Here is an 18,407-nt window from a genome sequence, read left to right on the forward strand (position 1 = left end):
GAGTACAGTCCAACCTGACCAATCAGGGGCTGAGTACAGTCCAACCTGCCCAATCAGGGGGTGAGTACAGTCCAACCTGCCCAATCAGGGGGTGAGTACAGTCCAACCTGCCCAACAAGGGGTTGAATACAATCCAACCTGCCCAATCAGGGGCTGAGTACAGTCCAACCTGACCAATCAGGGGGTGAGTACAGTCCAACCTGCCCAATCAGGGGGTGAGTACAGTTTAACCTGACCAATCAGGAGCTGAATACAGTCCAACCTGGCCAATCAGGGGCTAAGTACAGTCCAACCTGCCCAATCAGGGGCTGAGTACAGTCCAACCTGGCCAATCAGGGGCTAAGTACAGTCCAACCTGCCCAATCAGGGGCTGAGTACAGTCCAACCTGGCCAATCAGCGGCTGAGTACAGTGTTTCCTGGCCAATCAGGGGCTGAGTACAGTGTTTCCTGGCCAATCCGGGGCTGAGCACAGTGTTACCTGGCCAATCAGGGGCAGAGCACAGTCCAACCTGACTAATCAGGGGCTGAGCACAGTCCAACCTGACCAATCAGGGGCTGAGTACAGTCCAACCTGACCAATCAGGGGCTGAGCACAGTGTTACCTGGCCAATCAGGGGTTGAGTACAGTCCAACCTGACCAATCAGGGGTTGAGTACAGTCCAAACTGACCAATCAGGGGTTGAGGACAGTCCAACATGCCCAATCAGGGGTTGAGGACAATCCAACTTGACCAATCCAGGGTTGAGGACAGTCCAACCTGACCAATAAGGGGCTGAGTCCACCACATGTACAGTACATGGTCCTTGCCCTGAACAGCCACTATGTCCCAAACAACATCCTGTTCCCAATGGGCCTCTACTCCTACCTCTACCCTCTCCTCCTACCTCAACCTCTACCCTCTCCTCCTACCCCTACCCTCTCCTCCTACCTCTACCCTCTCCTCCTACCCCTACCTCTACCCTCTCCTCCTACCCCTACCTCGACCCTCTCCTCCTACCCCTACCTCGACCCTCTCCTCCTACCCCTACCTCGACCCTCTCCTCCTACCCCTACCTCGACCCTCTCCTCCTACCTCTACCCTCTCCTCCTACCTCTACCCTCCTACCTCTACCCCTACCCTCTCCTCCTACCCCTACCCTGTCCTCCTACCTCTACCCCTACCCTCTCCTCCTACCACTACCCCTACCCTCTCCTCCTACCCCTACCCTGACCCTCTCCTCCTACCCCCACCTAGACCCTCTCCTCCTACCCCTACCTCAACCCTCTCCTCCTACCTCTACCCCTACCCTCTCCTCCTACCTCTACCCCTACCCTCTCCTCCTACCCCTACTCTTTCCTCCAACCTCTACCCCTACCCTCTCCTCCAACCTCTACCCCTACCCTCTCCTCCAACCTCTACCCCTACCCTCTCCTCCAACCTCTACCCCTACCCTCTCCTCCTACCTCTACCCTCTCCTCCTACCTCTACCCTCTCCTCCTACCCCTACCCTCTCCTCCTACCCCTACCCTCTCCTCCTACCTCTACCCCTACCCTCTCCTCCAACCTCTACCTCTACCCTCTCCTCCAACCTCTACCTCTACCCTCTCCTTCTACCTCTACACTCTCCTCCTACCTCTACCCTCTCCTCCTACATCCACTTCTACCCTCTCCTCCAACCTCTACCTCTACCCTCTCCTCCTACCTCTACCCTCTCCACCTACCTCTACCCTCTCCACCTACATCCACCTCTACACTCTCCTTCTACCTCTACCTCTACCCTCTCGTCTTATCTCTACCCTTTCCTCCTACCTCTACCCTCTCCTATACCCCTCTCCTCCTATCTCAACCCTTTCCTGTTCCCTATGGGCCCTGGTCAAAAGCACTAAAAACTGTAGGTTACAGGTTATACTGTAGGTTACAGGTTATACTGTAGGTTATAGGTTATACTATAGGTTATAGGTTATACTGTAGGTAGGTTATACTATAGGTTATAGGTTATATTGTAGGTTATAGGTTACACTGTAGGTTACAGGTTACAGGTTATACTGTAGGTTATAGGTTATACTGTAGGTTACAGGTTATACTGTAGGTTATAGGTTATACTATAGGTTATAGGTTATACTGTAGGTTATAGGTTATATTGTAGGTTATAGGTTACACTGTAGGTTACAGGTTACAGGTTATACTGTAGGTTATAGGTTATACTGTAGGTTACAGGTTATACTGTAGGTTATAGGTTATACTATAGGTTACAGGTTATACTGTAGGTTATAGGTTATAGGTTACAGGTTATACTGTAGGTTATAGGTTATAGGTTATACTGTAGGTTACAGGTTATACTGTAGGTTACAGGTTATACTGTAGGTTATAGGTTATACTAGGTTAGGTTATAGGTTATACTGTAGGTTATAGGTTATATTGTAGGTTATAGGTTGTTATACTGTAGGTTATAGGTTACACTAGGTTAGGTTTACTGTAGGTTATAGGTTACAGGTTATACTGTAGGTTATAGGTTATACTGTAGGTTATAGGTTATACTGTAGGTTATAGGTTATATTGTAGGTTATAGGTTACACTGTAGGTTACAGGTTACAGGTTATACTGTAGGTTATAGGTTATACTGTAGGTTATAGGTTATACTGTAGGTTATAGGTTTTACTGTAGGTTACAGGTTATACTGTAGGTTATAGGTTATAGGTTATACTGTAGGTTACAGGATATACTGTAGGTTATAGGTTATAGGTTACAGGTTATACTGTAGGTTACAGGTTACAGGTTATACTGTAGGTTATAGGTTATACTGTAGGTTATAGGTTATAGGTTATACTGTAGGTTAGGTTACAGGTTATACTGTAGGTTATAGGTTATACTGTAGGTTAGGTTATAGGTTATACTGTAGGTTACAGGTTACAGGTTATACTGTAGGTTATAGGTTATACTGTAGGTTATAGGTTATACTGTAGGTTATAGGTTTTACTGTAGGTTACAGGTTATACTGTAGGTTATAGGTTACAGGTTATACTGTAGGTTACAGGTTACAGGTTATACTGTAGGTTATAGGTTATACTGTAGGTTATAGGTTATACTGTAGGTTATAGGTTATACTGTAGGTTACAGGTTATACTGTAGGTTATAGGTTATACTGTAGGTTACAGGTTATAGGTTATACTGTAGGTTATAGGTTATACTAGGTAGGTTATAGGTTATACTGTAGGTTATAGGTTATACTGTAGGTTACATGTTATACTGTAGGTTATAGGTTATACTGTAGGTTATAGGTTATACTGTAGGTTATAGGTTATACTGTAGGTTACAGGTTATACTAGGTTACAGGTTACAGGTTATACTGTAGGTTACAGGTTATACTGTAGGTTACAGGTTATACTGTAGGTTATAGGTTATACTGTAGGTTATAGGTTATACTATAGGTTACAGGTTATACTGTAGGTTACAGGTTACAGGTTATACTGTAGGTTACAGGTTATACTGTAGGTTACAGGTTACAGGTTATACTGTAGGTTACAGGTTATACTGTAGGTTATAGGTTATACTGTAGGTTATAGGTTATACTGTAGGTTATAGGTTATACTGTAGGTTATAGGTTTTACTGTAGGTTACAGGTTATAGGTTATACTGTAGGTTATAGGTTATACTGTAGGTTATAGGTTATACTGTAGGTTATAGGTTACAGGTTGTACTGTAGGTTATAGGTTACACTGTAGGTTACAGGTTATACTGTAGGTTATAGGTTATACTGTAGGTTATAGTTTTACAGGTTACAGGTTATACTGTAGGTTATAGGTTATACTGTAGGTTATAGGTTATACTGTAGGTTATAGGTTATACTGGGTTACAGGTTGTACTGTAGGTTATAGGTTATACTGTAGGTTATAGGTTATACTGTAGGTTATAGGTTTTATAGGTTACAGGTTACAGGTTATACTGTAGGTTATAGGTTATACTGTAGGTTACAGGTTTTACTGTAGGTTATAGGTTATACTGTAGGTTATAGGTTATACTGTAGGTTACAGGTTATACTGTAGGTTATAGGTTTATACTGTAGGTTACAGGTTATACTGTAGGTTACAGGTTATACTGTAGGTTATAGGTTACAGGTTATACAGGTTACAGGTTATACTGTAGGTTATAGGTTATACTGTAGGTTATAGGTTATACTGTAGGTTACTGTAGGTTATAGGTTATAGGTTACAGGTTATACTGTAGGTTACAGGTTATAGGTTATACTGTAGGTTATAGGTTATACTGTAGGTTATAGGTTATACTGTAGGTTATAGGTTATACTGTAGGTTATAGGTTTTACTGTAGGTTATAGGTTATACTGTAGGTTACAGGTTATACTGTAGGTTACAGGTTATAGGTTATACTGTAGGTTACAGGTTATAGGTTATACTGTAGGTTACAGGTTATACTGTAGGTTACAGGTTATAGGTTATACTGTAGGTTATAGGTTATACTGTAGGTTATAGGTTATACTGTAGGTTATAGGTTATACTGTAGGTTATAGGTTGTACTGTAGGTTATAGGTTATACTGTAAGTTATAGGTTATAGGTTATACTAGGTTATAGGTTACAGGTTATGGGTTATACTGTAGGTTACAGGTTATACTGTAGGTTATAGGTTATACTGTAGGTTATAGGTTACAGGTTATACTGTAGGTTATAGGTTATACTGTAGGTTATAGGTTATAGGTTATACTGTAGGTTATAGTTTATACTGTTAGGTTACAGGTTATACTGTAGGTTATAGGTTACAGGTTATACTGTAGGTTATAGGTTATACTGTAGGTTATAGGTTATAGGTTATACTGTAGGTTATAGGTTATACTGTAGGTTACAGGTTATAGGTTATACTGTAGGTTATAGTTTATACTGTAGGTTACAGGTTATACTGTAGGTTATAGGTTACAGGTTATACTGTAGGTTATAGGTTATACTGTAGGTTATAGGTTATAGGTTATACTGTAGGTTATAGGTTATACTGTAGGTTACAGGTTATACTGTAGGTTATAGGTTATACTGTAGGTTATAGGTTATAGGTTATACTGTAGGTTACAGGTTATAGGTTGTACTGTAGGTTACAGGTTACAGGTTATACTGTAGGTTATAGGTTATACTGTAGGTTATAGGTTATACTGTAGGTTATAGGTTATAGGTTGTACTTTAGGTTACAGGTTATAGGTTGTACTGTAGGTTATAGGTTATACTGTAGGTTACAGGTTATACTGTAGGTTATAGGTTATACTGTAGGTTACAGGTTATACTGTAGGTTATAGGTTATACTGTAGGTTATAGGTTATACTGTAGGTTACAGGTTATACTGTAGGTTATAGGTTACAGGTTATACTGTAGGTTACAGGTTGTACTGTAGGTTACATGTTGCCATTTGGGAACTGATTGTGTGATATGACAATTCCAGCAGCAGGTGTGTCCAGTCCACAACTGTCTGCTGATTCTTGCCATCACTAATCTACTGTACAGTATAATGTTACAAGGTTCTCTCTCTCTGTTCTCTCTCTTTCTTTCTTTCCCTTTTTCTCTCTCTCTTTCTCTGTCTCTCTCGTTCTCTCTGTCTCGTTATCTCTCCGTTACGGTTCTACTCTCTCTCTCTCTCTGACTCTCTGTCTCTCTCTGTCTCTCTGTCTTTCTTTCTTTCCCTCTTTCTCTCTCTCTCTTTCTCTTTCCCTCTCTCTGTGTCTCTCTCTTTCTCTCTTTCTGTATTTGTTTTTAGGTTCTCTGTCTGTTTTTCTCTCTCCACATTATGACAATATATTATTTAGTTATTGTATATCATATGATTATTGTTTTCTTAGGGTGTTAAACCCAACATCCCCCTCTCTTCTCCACTCAGGTCCCTAGGTCTTCCCCCTCTCCTAGGTTCTCTTCCCCCTCTCCTCTCCTCCCCCTCCTTCTCCACTCTCCTCCTCTCTTCCCCTCTCTTCCTCCTCTACTGTAGGTTCTCCGCTCTCCTCCTCTCTTCCCCCTCTCTTCCTCCTCTCCTCCCCCTCTCCTCCTCTCCCTCCACTCTCCTCCCTCTCTTCCTCCACTCTCCTCCCTCTCTTCCCCTCTCTACTCCTTTCCCCAACAGAGTTAGCTCAGGCAGCGTTGCAGGCAGTCAACGCAGTGCATTCTGGGAACATGGCGTTGGGCGGTTCAGCATCGGGCAGTGATGGAGCCTTGATGCCAGGACAGAGCCCCGTGCTGCGCATCATTGTAGGAAAACCTCTTCTACCCTGTATCACTGGAGGTCCTACACCAGGTAACCCTGACCCCTGACCTCTAACCTCTTCTGCCCTGTATCACTGAAGGTCCTACACCAGGTAACCCTGACCTCTAACCTCTTCTACCCTGTATCACTGTAGGTCCTACACCAGGTAACCCTGACATCTGACCTCTAACCTCTTTTACCCTGTATCACTGGAGGTGTTGCACCATTGCACTATGGCTCTATCTCAATAGTCCCTCCCCTTTGACCTTCTCCGAATGCTCTTTGAGAAGATGCGGAGAGAGGAATCAAGGAAAGATGAATTGAGAGGAGCCCAGATCATAACACAGAATACTGAATGAGATTATGGTGCTAAGTAGCTTAAGATAAATTTTTATATGAACTTGGTTTTTGTTTTGTCTCCATAGATCTTCTCTAACCTCTCTCTCTCTGTCTCTCTCTCTCTCTCTTTCTTTCTTTCCCTCTTTCTCTCTCTCTTTCTTCGGGACGGTCCTGAAGATCATCACTTTCACCAAGAACAACCAGTTCCAGGCCCTGCTACAATATGCTGACCCGATAAATGCCCACCACGCCAAAGTGGTACGTACTGACTCTATAAATGCCCACCACACCAGTGGTACATACTGACTCTATAAATTCCCACCACACCAGTGGTACATACTGACTCTATAAATGCCCACCACACCAGTTACGTACTGACTCTATAAATGCCAACCACGCCAAAGTGGTACTGACTCTATAAATGCCAACCACACCAGTTACGTAGGACTCTATAAATGCCCACCACGCCAAAGTGGTACGTACTGACTCTATAAATGCCCACCACACCAAAGTGGTACGTACTGACTCTATAAATGCCCACCACGCCAAAGTCTACTGACTCTATAAATGCCAACCACACCAGTGGTATATACTCTCTATAAATGCCCACCACGCCAAAGTGGTCCTGACTCTATAAATGCCAACCACACCAGTGGTATATACTGACTCTATAAATGCCAACCACACCCTGACTCTATAAATGCCAACCACACCAAAGTGGTAGGTACTGACTCTATAAATGCCTTTCCCCAACAGAGAGCTCAGGCAGCGACTCTATAAATGCCAACCACACCAGTGGTACATACTGACTCTATAAATGCCCACGGTTCACACCAGTGCATCATCACTCTATAAAACCTCTTCTACCCTAGGTCCTACACCAGGTAACCCTGACCCCTGACCTATAAATCTAACCACACCGTGTATCACTCTATAACTGCCAACCTGACTCTATAAATGCCAACCACACCAAAGTGGTACATACCCTGACTCTATAAACCCACCCTGTATCACTGGTAGGTACTGACTCTATAAACCAACCACACCAGTGGTACACTGTAGGTCCTATAAATGCCCACCACACCAGTGGTAACCCTGACATCTACCTCCAACCACCCTGTATCACTGGTTGCACCATTGCACTATGACTCAATAAATCCCACCACACCAGTACCTGACTCTATAAATGCCTTTGAGACCACACCAAAGTGGTAAATATGACTCTATAAATGCCCACCACACCAGAATACTGAATGAGATTATGATGCTATAAATGCCCACCACAAAGTTTTATACTGACTCTATAAATGCCAACCACACCAGTGGTATATACTGACTCTATAAATGCCAACCACACCAAAGTGGTAGGTACTGACTCTATAAATGCCAACCACACCAAAGTGGTACGTACTGACTCTATAAATGCCAACCACACCAGTGGTATATACTGACTCTATAAATGCCAACCACACCAAAGTGGTAGGTACTGACTCTATAAATGCCAACCACACCAAAGTGATAGGTACTGACTCTATAAATGCCAACCACACCAGTGGTACATACTGACTCTATAAATGCCCACCACACCAGTGGTACGTACTGACTCTATAAATGCCAACCACACCAAAGTGGTACATACTGACTCTATAAATGCCCACCACACCAGTGGTACGTACTGACTCTATAAATGCCCACCACACCAGTGGTACGTACTGACTCTATAAATGCCAACCACACCAAAGTGGTACATACTGACTCTATAAATGCCCACCACACCAGTGGTACGTACTGACTCTATAAATGCCCACCACACCAGTGGTACGTACTGACTCTATAAATGCCAACCACACCAGTGGTACGTACTGACTCTATAAATGCCAACCACACCAGTGGTACGTACTGACTCTATAAATGCCCACCACACCAAAGTGGTAGGTACTGACTCTATAAATGACCACCACACCAGTGGTACGTACTGACTCTATAAATGCCCACCACACCAAAGTGGTAGGTACTGACTCTATAAATGCCCACCACACCAGTGGTACGTACTGACTCTATAAATGCCAACCACACCAAAGTGGTACATACTGACTCTATAAATGCCCACCACACGCCAGTGGTACGTACCTCCTCACATGGGGTGGAAATGGCTAGGCTAGGTCTTTGGCTAGGTCTCTGGCTAGGTCCTTGGCTTAGTATTTGGCTTGGTCTCTGGCTCTGGGTAGGTCTCTGGGTAGGTCTCTGGGTAGGCCTCTGGCTTGGTCTTTGGCTAGGCATTTGGCTAGGTATTTGGCCAGGTCTTTGGCTAGGTCTTTGGCTAGGTCTTTGGCTAGGTATTTGGCTAGTTATTTGGCTAGGTCTTTGGCTAGGTCTTTGGCTAGGTCTTGGGTAGGCCTCTGGCTAGGTCTTTGGCTAGGTCTTGGGTAGGCCTCTGGCTAGGTCTTTGGCTAAGTCTTTGGCTAGATCTTTGGCTAGGTCTTGGGTAGGCCCTCTGGCTTGGTATTTGGCTAGGTCTTTGGCTAGGTATTTGGCTAGGTCTTTGGCTAGGTATTTGGCTAGTTCTTTGGCTAGGTCTAGGTCTTTGGCTAGGTCTTTGGCTAGATATTTGGCTAGGTCTTTGGCTAGGTCTTTGGCTAGGCATTTGGCTAGGTATTTGGCCAGGTCTTTGGCTAGGTCTTTGGCTAGGTCTTTGGCTAGGTCTTTGGCTAGGTCTTTGGCTAGGTCTTTGGCTAGGTCTTGGGTAGGCCTCTGGCTAGGTCTTTGGCTAGGTCTTTGGCTAGGTATTTGGCTAGATCTTTGGCTAGGTCTTGGGTAGGCCTCTGGCTTGGTCTTTGGCTAGGTATTTGGCTAGGTCTTTGGCTAGGTCTAGGTCTTTGGCTAGGTCTTTGGCTAGGTATTTGGATGTCAGACAACCTGATGTAACTGTGAGGAATAGCAGCACAGCTCTAAAACATCACGAAGCAGTCAGAAGAGGCAGGAGAGAGCATAACAAAGATCTCATCCTGAAGCCGGATCTAGTCTGTCTATTTCTGTCCTGATGTGTTTGGATAAAATCATTAAAATAATATCAGATATATTCCCTCTCAGCTCAGTTTAGCCCAGATAAGTCTTGGTCTCCATTACAACCCTTGGTTCTATCAATCTAGCCTTTTGGTCTTTTTTCCAATACATCCCAATACAACCCCAACCATGCTGTAAACCAAATACAACCCCAACCATGCTGTATCAAATTAGATTGGTCACATATTTAGCAGATGTTATTGTGGGTGTAGCAAAACATTACCCAAACACGCTTCAGTCTAGCTTGAACATGAAGGGAATCAGGAGCTCGACTGAGGGACTTGATAAAAAAACATACCTTACTCCAGGACACTTCAACAGGTCACTATTCCAAAATAAAGAAAAATGAGCACTCGGTTTCGTCATAGACGTGTGTTTGGACGAGAGATTGGACGATGTGTTTTATGCTGCCTGGCCTCCTCCATCTTCATGCAACACCTGGCTGAAGCTAGAGCCCACAAATCTCAAATCACACACACCAGCCACCAGTGTTGTAGTCGAGTCACTAAAACCCAAGGCCAATTCGAGCCACGAGTCCCTATGCCTGAAGTCCGAGTCGAGTCCAAGTTGAGTCCATCAATTTATAATAGGTCTTATTATGCAATTGTTTCTAGTCGCCACCAGATGGCAGTATATCACCACTCCCTCATGAAAAGACCCAACTAATTTACTATTCATCACTAACCTCACAGGTTCTACTCAATGCCTGTGTTTCACTACTTATTTACTACAGAAATTAATGGTAAATCAGGCTCTCAGCTAATTTTTTGTAAATGCCCACTGACATTGTTTTATTGTAGAGTTATAACTAAGGGAGAAGAATAAATGCTTGTGATTAGGAAACTCATTAGGACTAACTTCAGCCCACAACGTCCAGGGGGAGAGCACGCTTTACCACTAAGGGACAGTTTAGTTGGGTCAACGTGTTCCGCTTGTTTGTTTCAGTAGCATGAATCATTCCTGTTCAGACCAAGGTGAAGAACGGAATAATTGAAGGAATGAATCCAAGCCTCACTTATCACCTGTGGACGGTGGGGCTTCCAGCAAGACACAGATTTAATTTGCTTTGTATCTGCATCTGATGGTCATGGTACTTCCAAGAGAACTGCGAACAAAAAAACCCCCAGGTCAAATCATGACGTTGTTGATCTTCAGGTCTGATAGTCGGGGCTCTAGAAAGATGCCAGAGTTTCCAACTTAGAATTCCAAGTTGGATGACTGTTCAAAATTATTTTTCCCAGTCAGATCGTGTTTTTTAGAGTTTCTAGTTGTCTTGAACACACTGAAGTCGGAAGTGAAAGATTTCCGAGTTCCCAGTTGTTTTGAACACGGCATTTGTCTCAGCGGAGGGAGGGAGCCTCTCATGGTCCCTGCTCTCTCCTTGCTTTCCTCCGGTGAGACTGGCCAGAGAGACACCGTCTTCCACCTGATGGCAAAGCTCCAGCCGCACTGCATCTGCCTCAAATTCATAGCCACATGTTTGGTGATCGACTAGGAATGCCTTGAAGATCGACCAGGTTGGCGACCACTGTCCTACAGGTTCTTACCTTTTGAGCTATTTCCCTTTTTTGCTTCTGATGAACAACAAAGGTTACACGCCCTGTGTCCAGTGCAAGTTTTTTTGAGGGAGGGGTTGGGGGATGAGGGGGTGAGATGGAGAGGTGGAGCAGTCACCCTGGATGGACTGCTCTACAGAGGAGCTTGTTGTTCTATATTCTCTGAGTGGTACAGTAACTGCTCTACGGAGGAGCTTGTTGTTCTATATTCTCTGAGTGGTACAGTAACTGCTCTACGGAGGAGCTTGTTGTTCTATATTCTCTGAGTGGTACAGTAACTGCTCTACGGAGGAGCTTGTTGTTCTATATTCTCTGAGTGGTACAGTAACTGCTCTACGGAGGAGCTTGTTGTTCTATATTCTCTGAGTGGTACAGTAACTGCTCTACGGAGGAGCTTGATGTTCTATATTCTCTGAGTGGTACAGTAACTGCTCTACGGAGGAGCTTGTTGTTCTATATTCTCTGAGTGGTACAGTAACTGCTCTACAGAGGAGCTTGTTGTTCTATATTCTCTGAGTGGTACAGTAACTGCTCTACAGAGGAGCTTGTTGTTCTATATTCTCTGAGGGGTACAGTAACTGCTCTACAGAGGAGCTTGTTGTTCTATATTCTCTGAGTGGTACAGTAACTGCTCTACAGAGGAGCTTGTTGTTCTATATTCTCTGAGTGGTACAGTAACTGCTCTACAGAGGAGCTTGATGTTCTATATTCTCTGAGTGGTACAGTAACTGCTCTACAGAGGAGCTTGTTGTTCTATATTCTCTGAGTGGTACAGTAACTGCTGCTCTACAGAGGAGCTTGTTGTTCTATATTCTCTGAGTGGTACAGTAACTGCTCTACAGATGAGCTTGTTGTTCTATATTCTCTGAGTGGTACAGTAACTGCTCTACAGAGGAGCTTGTTGTTCTATATTCTCTGAGTGGTACAGTAACTGCTGCTCTACAGAGGAGCTTGTTGTTCTATATTCTCTGAGTGGTACAGTAACTGCTCTACAGAGGAGCTTGTTGTTCTATATTCTCTGAGTGGTACAGTAACTGCTCTACAGAGGAGCTTGTTGTTCTATATTCTCTGAGTGGTACAGTAACTGCTCTATGGAGGAGCTTGTTGTTCTATATTCTCTGAGTGGTACAGTAACTGCTCTACAGAGGAGCTTGTTGTTCTATATTCTGAGTGGTACAGTAACTGCTCTACAGATGAGCTTGTTGTTCTATATTCTCTGAGTGGTACAGTAACTGCTCTACAGAGGAGCTTGTTGTTCTATATTCTCTGAGTGGTACAGTAACTGCTCTACGGAGGAGCTTGTTCTATATTCTCTGAGTGGTACAGTAACTGCTCTACATATGAGCTTGTTGTTCTATATTCTCTGAGTGATACAGTAACTTCTCTACAGAGGAGCTTGTTGTTCTATATTCTCTGAGTGGTACAGTAACTGCTCTACGGAGGAGCTTGTTGTTCTATATTCTCTGAGTGGTACAGTAACTGCTCTACAGAGGAGCTTGTTGTTCTATATTCTCTGAGTGGTACAGTAACTGCTCTACAGAGGAGCTTGTTGTTCTATATTCTGAGTGGTACAGTAACTGCTCTACAGATGAGCTTGTTGTTCTATATTCTCTGAGTGGTACAGTAACTGCTCTACGGAGGAGTTTGTTGTTCTATATTCTCTGAGTGGTACAGTAACTGCTCTACGGAGGAGCTTGTTGTTCTATATTCTCTGAGTGGTACAGTAACTGCTCTACGGAGGAGCTTGTTGTTCTATATTCTCTGAGTGATACAGTAACTGCTCTACAGAGGAGCTTGATGTTCTATATTCTCTGAGTGGTACAGTAACTGCTCTACGGAGGAGCTTGTTGTTCTATATTCTCTGAGTGGTACAGTAACTGCTCTACAGAGGAGCTTGTTGTTCTATATTCTCTGAGTGGTACAGTAACTGCTCTACAGAGGAGCTTGTTGTTCTATATTCTCTGAGTGGTACAGTAACTGCTCTACAGAGGAGCTTGTTGTTCTATATTCTCTGAGTGGTACAGTAATTGTAGTGACCCATATTATGTCATTACTGTCATTTCCTTCTAGATGTTAAACACTGTGGTTTTCTGATGATGGGAGAAGTTATTTGTCCCTCTGTGCACTCCACTTTAAAAGGGCAATTCGTTCTTCACGAGGACCATGTCTTTCTCTACGTCTCAGTTTATGGAGGTCTGAGAGATATTAAAACATAACTGTGTGCCAGTTACCATGAAATTCTTTACACAATTCTGAATACTTTGGTATACAATTGGACCAATGAAATTCTGTCCTTTTCAATTGGTTGATCTAACACCCTTTCTGTTTGTCTGTCTCTCTCTAGACTTTGGATGGCCAGAACATCTATAACGCGTGCTGCACTCTGCGTGTGGAGTTCTCCAAGCTGACCAGCCTGAATTGACCAAGAACAACAACTAGAGATGCCTGGACCTTCCCTCTGGAGACGGACAGCCCACCATGGACCCTGCTATGACCGGCGCCTTCGGTGAGACCAACGACGCTCATTACTTAGACCAAGAACACTTAGAATGTCCCATAATGTCACTCTTAGCCCACCATGGACCCTGCTATGACCGGCGCCTTCGGTGAGACCAACGACTCTCATTACTTAGACCAGGAACACTTAGAATGTCACTCTTAGCCCACCATGGACCCTGCTATGACCGGCGCCTTCGGTGAGACCAACGACTCTCATTACTTAGACCAGGAACACTTAGAATGTCACTCTTAGCCCACCATGGACCCTGCTATGACCGGGCGTTCTATATTCGGTGAGACCAACGACGCTCATTACTTAGACCAGGAACACTTAGAATGTCACTCTTAGCCCACCATGGACCCTGCTATGACCGGCGCCTTCGGTGAGACCAACGACTGTGGTTTTCTCATCATACTTAGACCAGGAACACTTAGAATGTCACTCTTAGCCCACCATGGACCCTGCTATGACCGACGCTTTCGGTGAGACCAACAACGCTCATTACTTAGACCAGGAACACTTAGCATGTCAACACTTAGCCCACCATGGACCCTGCTATGACCGGCGCCTTCGGTGAGACCACAGTTATTACTAAGACCAAGAACAGTTAGAATGTCACTCTTAGCCCACCATGGACCCTGCTATGACCGGCGCCTTCGGTGAGACCACAGTTATTACTAAGACCAAGAACAGTTTTCCCATAATGTCACTCTTAGCCCCCATGCTAAACAGTCTCATCCACTTCCTGTCTGTCCCCTTCACCCTTCCTCTCTGTCCATTCCATGTCCTGTCTGACCCCCTTCCTCTCTGTCCATTCCATGTTCTAATGTCCCCTTACCCTTCCTCTAAACTGTCCATTCCATGTCCTGTCTGTCCCCTTCACCCTTCCTATCTGTCCATTCCATGTCCTGTCTGACCCCCTTCCTCTCTGTCCATTCCATGTTCTGTCTGTCCCCTTCACCCTTCCTATCTGTCCATTCCATGTCCTGTCTGTCCCCTTCACCCTTCCTATCTGTCCATTCCATGTCCTGTCTGTCCCCTTCACCCTTCCTCTCTGTCCAATCCATGTCCTGTCTGTCCCCTTCACCCTTCCTCTCTGTCCTTTCCATGTCCTGTCTGTCCCCTTCACCCTTCCTATCAGTCCATTCCATGTCCTGTCTGTCCCCTTCACCCTTCCTCTCTGTCCGTTCCATGTCCTGTCTGTCCCCTTCACCCTTCCTCTCTGTCCATTCCATGTCCTGTCTGTCCCCTTCACCCTTCCTCTCTGTCCATTCCATGTCCTGTCTGTCCCCTTCACCCTTCCTCTCTGTCCATTCCATGTCCTGTCTGTCCCCTTCACCCTTCTTCTCTGTCCATTCCATGTCCTGTCTGTCCCCTTCACATCTGTCCATTCCATGTCCTGTCTGTCCCCTTTACTGTCTCCTCCCTCTGTCTCATTCACAACTCGTCCAATTAGCTACTATTCTCACTCTATATAAAGCTCCTTGTGGAACTGTGACGTCAACGAATGAGTCCTGGTGAAGGGTATAGATTGTTCGACAATACCCTGTCATCCATCTCCTGCACGGTTTAATGGTTATTCTGTTTACGGTTGAAAACTCTACCTCTTATCAGTGTTGTTGTGTTGGCTGATTTGGGTAAATAATTTCCCTTAGAATGATGTGATTTCTCCTATTAATGCCATTTTAAAATGGTTCATTCCTAGCCAGGGACGTTGTGGATGTCTGTTGTTGGTTGGCTGGTTCCCTGGCTGATGATGATGATGGTGATGATGATGATGGTGTTCCTGTGTGTCTATGTGATGTTAATGCTATCAGCCTAGAGCACACTGCAGCACACATACATCAAAGAGAAATCTGGTCTTTTTATCATTCGATACAAAGGCCACAAAGGCCACGTTGTTCTACTGCCCACAGAACTGAGCCGCTGCTCAGTGTGTGTGTGTGTGTGTGTGTGTGTGTGTGTGTGTGTGTGTGTGTGTGTGTGTGTGTGTGTGTGTGTGTGTGTGTGTGTTTTCTCAGTATCTCCAGCAACCCTCTGTTCAGACAGCTCTTCTGATTTATAAAGCAGCCTGGAACAACAAGATGCACCACCACCCACCCCCTTTCTAATCACACACACACACACACACACACACACACACACACACACACACACACACACACGGGCAACCCAAGGTGGGTGGTTGCTGGTGAATTCACCATTATTAAACCGTGATGTCCCATTATTAAACCGTGATGTCCCATTATTAAACCGTGATGTCCCATTAAACCGTGATGTCCCATTAAACCGTGATGTCCCATTATTAAACCGTGATGTCCCATTGTTAAACCGTGATGTCCCATTATTAAACCGTGATGTCCCATTATTAAACCGTGATGTCCCATTATTAAACCGTGATGTCCCATTATTAAACCGTGATGTCCCATTATTAAACTGTGATGTCCCATTATTAAACCGTGATGTCCCATTATTAAACTGTGATGTCCCATTATTAAACCGTGATGTCCCATTATTAAACCGTGATGTCCCATTAAACCGTGATGTCCCATTATTAAACCGTGATGTCCCATTAATCTGTGATGTCCCATTATTAAACCGTGATGTCCCATTGTTAAATCACTGTGAGTCATTATTAAACGTGATGGTTCAACCAACCGTCATCATGTGTTGTTGTTGAAACACCTTGCTCTCTGCTGTCCTGAGGAGGAAACTGGTTGGTTCTGTAGAGTAGAGACTCTCTGTGTCCCAAATGGCTAAATTCCCTATATTGTTCACTATATGGGCACTGGTCAAAAGTAGTGCACTATGTAGGGAATAACGAGCCATTTGGGATGTAACCTAACTCTCCTGTCTGTGAGAGTGAAATGCTTGTATGGACTGAGCCTGTGAACATTCTTCTTTAAGGAACTGTGAACCTTTTAATTTCCTGTACTGCCATTCCAACAACTCCCTCTATGAGGAAATGGAAATGCAGTGTTCCGTTTGGCATTGCTTTGTGTTGTTTTGAGGGGCAAAAAGAACAATGTGTCTTATGGAATTTCACAGATTGTAGGGGGCTTGAATTTGGAATCTCAGCTTTGAATATTCAGAATGTTGTGAATGGTTAGTTTTATACAGTAGGGGAGAGTGGGGTAAGTTGATCCACCCTTGTTTTTTGGAAACTTTACACAAAATTTAATTTAGCAAGATGTCATAATTTCGTGGAGTTTGTGAAGGAGAAACCAGATGGAAAAACTGGTAAGCAAGTTAGGCTCAAAAGATAGTCAAGTCAAAGTCAAAGGATTTACTATTAGAGGATTCATAATGCTTATGGGGCGGCAGGGTAGCCTAGTGGTTAGAGCATTGGACTAGTAACCGGAAGGTTGCAAGTTCAAACCCCCGAGCTGACAAGGTACAAATCTGTCGTTCTGCCCCTGAACAGACAGTTAAAAATATAGCAAAAGTATATTTGCAAACTACCATTCAAAAGTTTGGGGTCACTTAGAAATGTACTTGTTTTTGAAAGAAAAATACAATTGATCAGAAATACAGTGTATGTCACTCTGGTATAAAGGGTCGGGAGACAGGCGCAGTAATGTGTAATAGGGTTTATTATTATACCCAAATTACACACAGCACAGGTACTCACACCCACCAACAGACATTGTAACAATAATCGATAGGACAATGATAAACCAATTACTCATCACTGGGAATAGGGGCCATGTGTGAGTAATGAAAGTTCTGGAGGGATCCGTGACAGTGTTGACATTGTTAATGTAAATTACTATTTTAGCTGGAAACAGCAGATTTTTTTATGGAATATCTACATAGGCGTACAGAGGCCCATTATCAGCAACCATCACTCCCGTGTTCCAATAGCACGTTGTGTTAGCTAATCCAAGTTTATCAAAAGGCTAGTTGATCATTAGAAAACCCTTTTGCAATTATGTTAGCACAGCTGTAAACTGTTGTTCTGATTAAAGAAGCAATAAAACTGGCCTTCTTTAGACTAGTTCAGTATCTGGAGCATCAGCATTTGTGGGTTCGATTACAGGCTCAAAATGTCCAGAAATAAAGGCCCTTTCTTCTGAAACTCATCAGTCTATTATTGTTCTGAGAAATGAGGAGGGGGGGTAATGCGAGAAATTGCCAAAAAGCCATATCTCAGACTGGACAATAAAAATACAATATTAAGATGGGCAAAAGGACACAGACACTGGACAGAGGAACTCTGGTATTTTGTGGGTACTATTTAACGAAGCTGCCAGTTGAGGACTTGAGCATGAACGTGCATCCTCTTAGCTGTGTGGGCTAATATAGTCAAAATGTTTGCCTATAGTGTTTGTTAGGTGTTAAGCCTGTGTTAACAAGTGTTTGTTAGGTGTTAAGGTGTTAAACAAGTGTTTGTTAGGTGTTAAGCCTGTGTTAAACAAGTATATACCCCACTCTCCCCTATGTGTCTTTGTGTGGTCTAAGGCGTGTTTACCCCACTCTCCCCTATGTGTCTTTGTGTGGTCTAAGGCGTGTTTACCCCACTCTCCCCTATGTGTCTTTGTGTGGTCTAAGGCGTGTTTACCCCACTCTCCCCTATGTGTCTTTGTGTGGTCTAAGGCGTGTTTACCCCACTCTCCCCTATGTGTCTTTGTGTGGTTTAATGCGTGTTTACCCCACTCTCCCCTATGTGTCTTTGTGTGGTCTAGGCGTGTTTACCCCACTCTCCCCTGTGTCTTTGTGTGGTCTAAGGTGTGTTTACCCCA

General features: G+C 44.0%; 1 pseudogene; it reads left to right on the plus strand.

Moving 5' to 3' along the window:
* LOC135518431 (polypyrimidine tract-binding protein 3-like) overlaps positions 1-18,407 on the plus strand; it is a 49,495-nt pseudogene that overhangs the window by 12,834 nt on the left and 18,254 nt on the right.

This window comes from Oncorhynchus masou, chromosome 28 (assembly GCF_036934945.1).
Source record: "Oncorhynchus masou masou isolate Uvic2021 chromosome 28, UVic_Omas_1.1, whole genome shotgun sequence".
Lineage (NCBI taxonomy): Eukaryota > Metazoa > Chordata > Actinopteri > Salmoniformes > Salmonidae > Oncorhynchus > Oncorhynchus masou.